General features: G+C 38.9%; 1 non-coding gene across 1 annotated transcript; it reads right to left on the bottom strand.

Moving 5' to 3' along the window:
- Nucleotides 1-2,021: 2,021 nt before the first annotated feature.
- TRNAN-GUU (transfer RNA asparagine (anticodon GUU)) lies at nt 2,022-2,093 on the bottom strand. Its single transcript has one exon. It is a non-coding gene; the product is annotated as a tRNA-Asn (tRNA).
- Between the last annotated feature and the right edge of the window lie 3,907 nt (nt 2,094-6,000).

The following is a 6,000-nucleotide window of genomic DNA, read 5'->3' as shown; positions in this document are numbered from 1 at the left end:
ACCGACCGCCGTGTCGGGTGGCGGTGTGCTTTGCCTCGTTGTGATTGATTCGTTTGGGGTGCTAGAAACCCTAATGGGCCCAATGAAGCCTAATGGGCTTAGTGAAAACCCTAATGGGTCTAATGGACTCAAATTGACCCAATGCAAATCCAAATGGACTCAAATAACATTCTAGTGGGCATGATAGGCGCAATAAAGTCCTAATCGACCTAAAAGCCCAACAAGTTGATAAATGGGCTAGCAATTGGATTGGGAAACCCTAATGCCTATAAAACCCTAATTTGGGGAATTAATCGGGACACATGAGAATTATTTAATAACTGGAGATATTAAATAATAATCATTGGCAAGAAATTAATCTAAGTAATATTGGACTTAATGGATTAAGTCCTTAATGGGTTAAGTGAGAAAACTTAACCCTAATCATCATTTATGTGAAACCCTAATTTCACTTGGACCTTGAGTTGGGTCTTCTATTGGGTCTGGATGATTGGATTATTAATGGGCCATCCAAGAATAATCGAATGGACTAGAGTAATTAGTTGGGCTTTAGGGTAAGACCATTATGAGGAGTTGGGCCCAGTTTAGAAAATTGGGCCATAGATAGGCCATAGTTTGTATGACAACCCGATATTTCAACTCTATGTAATGACCTAAAAAGTCAAGTATTGTAACCACTTTTGATATAAGGAAATAAATTTCGAAAATAAAATATCCAAAAAATCTCTAATAAATTACCTAATATATTAGATGTCATTAAACCGTGATCGTACGTAAAAAGAACGCCCAAATCTGACTTCGTATAAAGAAGTTATGATTTTTCCAAGTTCGGCTTAGCGACAGATAGCTAAAAACTCGAAACGGAGATCGAGCGAATTTTGGCCGGAATGACCCAAATGAGAATTGAAGGTCTCGACAATGGTTTTGCAACGGTAAAAAGTCTGGCAAAAACAGACGTCAGATAATGAAGTTATGAATTTCTAACGAAATTTTCTTACCGCGACCTTTTAAAAATAATAATAAAAATAATTTCAAAATTTGCCGACAGAGTCTAAACGAAAGTTGTAGAGCGTAGTCTCACCTACGCGTGGATATAAAGAACGTCGAAAATGGAGTTCGTATGATGAAGATATGAATTTTTGAAGTTTATTAAATAATTAAAATATAAATTTTATTAATTAACCTTGGTATTATCCGAAGGAGGAGTCACCAGGTCGGGCCGAGTTACGCCCAGCATACTCGAGGACTAGGCCTCGGATCAACTTTTGTGGTCTTTCACCTTCTTCCTTTTGACTGGCCAATATCTTTGAATCAGGGCTTTCGCTATTCCCACAGTCCCTTAGTCCCGTCGGTCTATCTCATATTCGCAGAAGAAGGAACTTGCTTAATGCCATGCCGGAAGTGTAATTAAGTAGGCGGTTGGTCGTATAAAAGTCTTTGAAGTAAGGTTCAATGCTTAGCGTTTAGTTAGGATATTTTTCATACGAGTATGCCCTTATCCCGTAAGCCTGCCATCGTTGGAAGCCCCTTCCATTCGGCCCAAGCTTTCTTTCGATTACGTCTGCTTCTTAAAAACCTTAGTTAGTCGTTTAGTCAAAGCCTCGCCCAAGAGGGAAACTCCATTTTGTGCTCGATCTCTTCTGTCATGCATCATGGCTGGGTGAGTTGTCCCATTGCGAATGAACCTCCGTGCTTCCAATCTGGTCATGCACTTCTTTAAGATGTGGAAGCTGGGAGCTTTCCTCTTATAAATAAATAGGGATAAATCTTTCGTAGGGGGGTAAGGATGGTGCCGAGGTCTTAATAGAAAGGGGTTGATAACAAAAAAGCGTTCCTCGTCATTAATATGTTTGCTCGCGGCAATTGTAGCCTCTCGGGAGAATCGATGACTGCATCTTTGATGCACTGCTAGTACTAGTACATCTGAGAATTATTAATTGGATAGTTGTAAATAGCCCCAGGGCTATGGAACAAAGGAGTATCCCAGGCCTACACCGAGGTGTTGACGGTGATTTTCAAATCTCCTCAAGTAGGATACGAACCTACGACCAATCGGTTAACAGCCGACCGCTCTACCACTGAGCTACTGAGGAACAACGGGAGATTCGATCTCATAGAGTTCCATTCCCGTTCTCAACCCATGACCAATATGAGCTCGAAGCTTCCTTCGTAACTCCCGGAACTTCTTCGTAGTGGCTCCCTTCCATGCCTCATTTCATAGGGAACCCCAAAGTGGCTCTATTTCATTATATTCCATCCATATCCCAATTCCATTCATTTAATATCCTTTTAGTGTCATTAACATAACAGATGTCATTTCTTGTCTATCTCTTTCTATTTCTAGTTCTTGAGTCAATATTCTTAGCCTTTATTGGCTCGAGGCTCTTTATTTTTTGTTCGATGAGCATATCCATTTAATGTTAATGATGAATCCGTATTGATGCTTTATTACACAGCTTTTTCTGAGATGACTCATAGACCTTACATATTGGAATTCTATATCATCAATATTCTTTTTCTTTCTTTCTCTCATCCTTCCATTTATCCATACCCTTTCTTTTTTATTTCGATTGACAACTTAGAAGCATATTTTTTAATAAATAATAAAAAAAGATTTCAGTTGCTACAACAATATGAACAATATATCATATCTTGACTGATTCTTTGGATCCAGATAATTTTCTTTTCTTTGCTGATTCCTCTCAATGAAATTTTCCATGTTGCACTAAGTTACTTACGGATGTATGCATGCAGTCCGGGAACACTTTGGGGTAAACACCCATCCAAACAACTCCAACAAGAAAAGGTATAAATATGAAAACTTCTCTACCATTTAGATCGGAGAATATATGGAGGAAATCCGGTTTTAAATTCCCAGAAACCACACGATTATATAGCCAAAGGGAATACGCCGCGCCTAAAATCATCCCAAGTGCTGCTAATGTGGCTACTAAGCTATTTCTTTGGAAAGCTCCTACTAAGATGAGAAATTCCCCGATAAAGCTGCTAGTACCAGGTAAACTCATATTGGCTAAAGTGAAAAAGAAGAAAATGGTAGAGAAATTCGGCATGGTGCTCACTAAACCTCCATAATATCTAACAAGTCGAGTCTTATGTCGGTCATATAGAACACCAACACATAGAAAAAGGGCAGAAGAAACCAGTCCATGACTTAACATCAGTAGAATGCTACCTCCAATTCCCAGTATGTTCAGACTAAACATACCAATAGTCACCAGATTCATATGAGCTACTGAGGAGTAAGCAATGATCTTTTTAAGATCGATCTGTCTTAAAGTGGTCAAGGAAGTATATATTATAGCAATCGTGCTTAAAGTATAAATGAAAGGAGTGAAACAAAGTGTCGCTTCAGGAAACATAGGTATTGAAAATCTTAAAAAGCCGTAGGTTCCCAATTTTAAAAGAATTCCCGCCAAGATGACGGATCCTGCCGTAGGTGCCTCTACATGAGCTTCGGGCAACCAAATATGAACTGGTACCATAGGCACTTTGACGGCGAAAGAGGCGAAAAAAGCAATCCATAGAAAGATTTGGCGCCGCTCACTAAATTCTATGGTTAATAAAATTTGTAAATCGGTGGTTCCTGTTTGGAAAAGAATCAACAGAATAGCTAATAGCATCCACGTCACCCCTATGCGAGGCTATACCCGTCCAATCCGAAGCTCCGAGGCAGTCGAGGATCCGGTCACGCATGACGCACGCGTACGCCCAGCGTACCGAGGCGGTTCCCACCCCCTATAAAAGGGATGCGAGGGTTCCGAAGAAATGGCTCATTTTTCTCTCAACTTTCTTGTGTTTTGCCTCGTTTTCCGTGCAAGTGATATCCCGAAGTCCCGGTTACCTTGTTCAAGTCCCGAAGGTCGTTTGTGCACCCGAGATTCCCGAGAATCCTGAGAAAATCCGCTTTCTCGAGTCGAAGTTCTGCTTAGTTTCCATCTCGTCTTCTTCGATCTTCCAAGTGAGTTCATATCCTTATAATCCACACTTTTAAATGTTTTCTAAATGCTTTTATATGCTTTGAAGGGGGGAAATACAGGTAAAACACACGATTATTATCGTGTGTTATATAAAGTTTCATTATACACTTTTTATCAACGGAATCATATGTGATTTATAACTATTATAGGAAAACTTTCATATGCAAAATGTATCACGATAACATTATATTTTTTTGAAATGAAAAATGTTGTTATATATGTATAAATCAAACACTCTGCTTATACTGTATGTATATGTGTCCATCTTAGACATTATAATAATTATACTTTTCATAACAAGTGAGCCTTTTACTAGGGATTACTAAACAAACGAGACACACTTAAAGAAAACTATAATAGGTATAGTTTTACGAGAACATTACTAACTTTTACATACTAGAAACAATATTTTCAAGAAGTCACTTTCACATACAAGAACAAACAAACATTTTTACACGTAAATCTGTTTTTACACTAAGTTTTGTGAGACATTAACTTCATGTACGTTCGAGTACACATTTCAAGTCCTGTATTATATACCAGAATCCCTTGGAGGGGGAGCATGGTGTTTGTGTATAGATCTATACGGGCTTAACAACCCCGCGCCCTGACTATTAGCTACAATACACCATTTGGGGTGACAAACGTCAGAACATTCCAACGCCTGAAGAACGTTGCGTATAGGCATTCCTAGTCAATAGCATGGTTATAAAAACTCACATGGGGTATTAAAAATACATTGATTTACGGGGTTTTTCAGACGTATTGGAAATTTTATACGTATATACATTTTCTAGAAACAAACATTGGTCTTGATAGAAGGCTACATTTATGCTAGTAGAAAATATGGGATTTTCTAGGAATAAACAAACAAAAACAAAACATTTCATTTCATACAAACGTTGTCATTTAATACTTATGAAACTCACCAGCTTAAATGTTGATCTGCTCTTTCAAAACTACTTGTATGTCCCAGGGATTCAGTAATTACAGGTAACAAACAGCTTTTGAAGAAGGGACGCTGCGGCGCCAATTTAAATTCATATTTTGGCATCATATTGTAATAGGTTTTGAACATGTACCTTTTAACAATGTAAACTTTCAATTATATATATGATGGTTGTATTGCTTTCTTTACTATGTATTCATTTGTTACGCTACCACATGAAGTCATCCGCCCCCGAACGTTTTCGTCGTTCCGGTTTGGGGGTGTGACAGTTTGGGCCTTAATGATTAGATGAGGTTGGGCCTTAGAATAAGACCATGTGTAGGCCTAGGCCCAATTTAGAAAATTGGGCCATGTGTGGGGTTTTGATTCTTAATGGACTTTAGGCCTATGGTTTGGGCCTTGGGCTTGAATAAGCCAAGCTTAGGGTAGTGAAGCAATTATCCAAGTATGTATTATGGTTATATGTTGGGACCCAATTATTAATTGGGTTTATTTTGGAATTGACAGTTCGAGAACCTGTCATACAGCAGTTAGGGTTGAGTCTGCGGGACTATAGCAGTGTGGGATTGTGTGTACGGGACTTCAGCAGTATGAGGTGAGTTACCTTCCAGTAGGGGTGGGTCTAAGGCAACAATGTCGGCCCACCAAAAGGGGTAGTTGGTAGATAATTGTCTTTGTGATAATTATCTTGGTATGATTATGTGATATGCTTATGAGATATGCTTATGTGATATGCTACATGTGTTAGTGGTAGTAGCAGGGAATAGTTTTTCCCTAACTCGGTTGTTAGGACCGAAGGGTAGGTCAGTACCCTAGATATGCTTAATTGTATGATTATATCATGTTATTGTATGATATATCATGTTATTGTACGATAGTGGTAGGGGGTGAAATAGTCCCCGGTTACTGGTTGAAAGATACCGATGGCGGATACCGGTTGAAAGATACCGATGACAGTTATCGGTTGAAAGATACTGATGGCAGTTACCGGTTGAAAGATAGATACCGAAGGGGTATACGGAACTCATGCAATGCTTATCTCTCTGTTTATGA

Source organism: Lactuca serriola, chromosome 3 (assembly GCF_051521515.1).
Source record: "Lactuca serriola cultivar US96UC23 chromosome 3, Lser_US96UC23_V15, whole genome shotgun sequence".
NCBI lineage: Eukaryota > Viridiplantae > Streptophyta > Magnoliopsida > Asterales > Asteraceae > Lactuca > Lactuca serriola.
The sequence above is the reverse complement of the archived record's forward strand: the minus strand, read 5'-3'. Positions and strand labels throughout refer to the sequence as shown.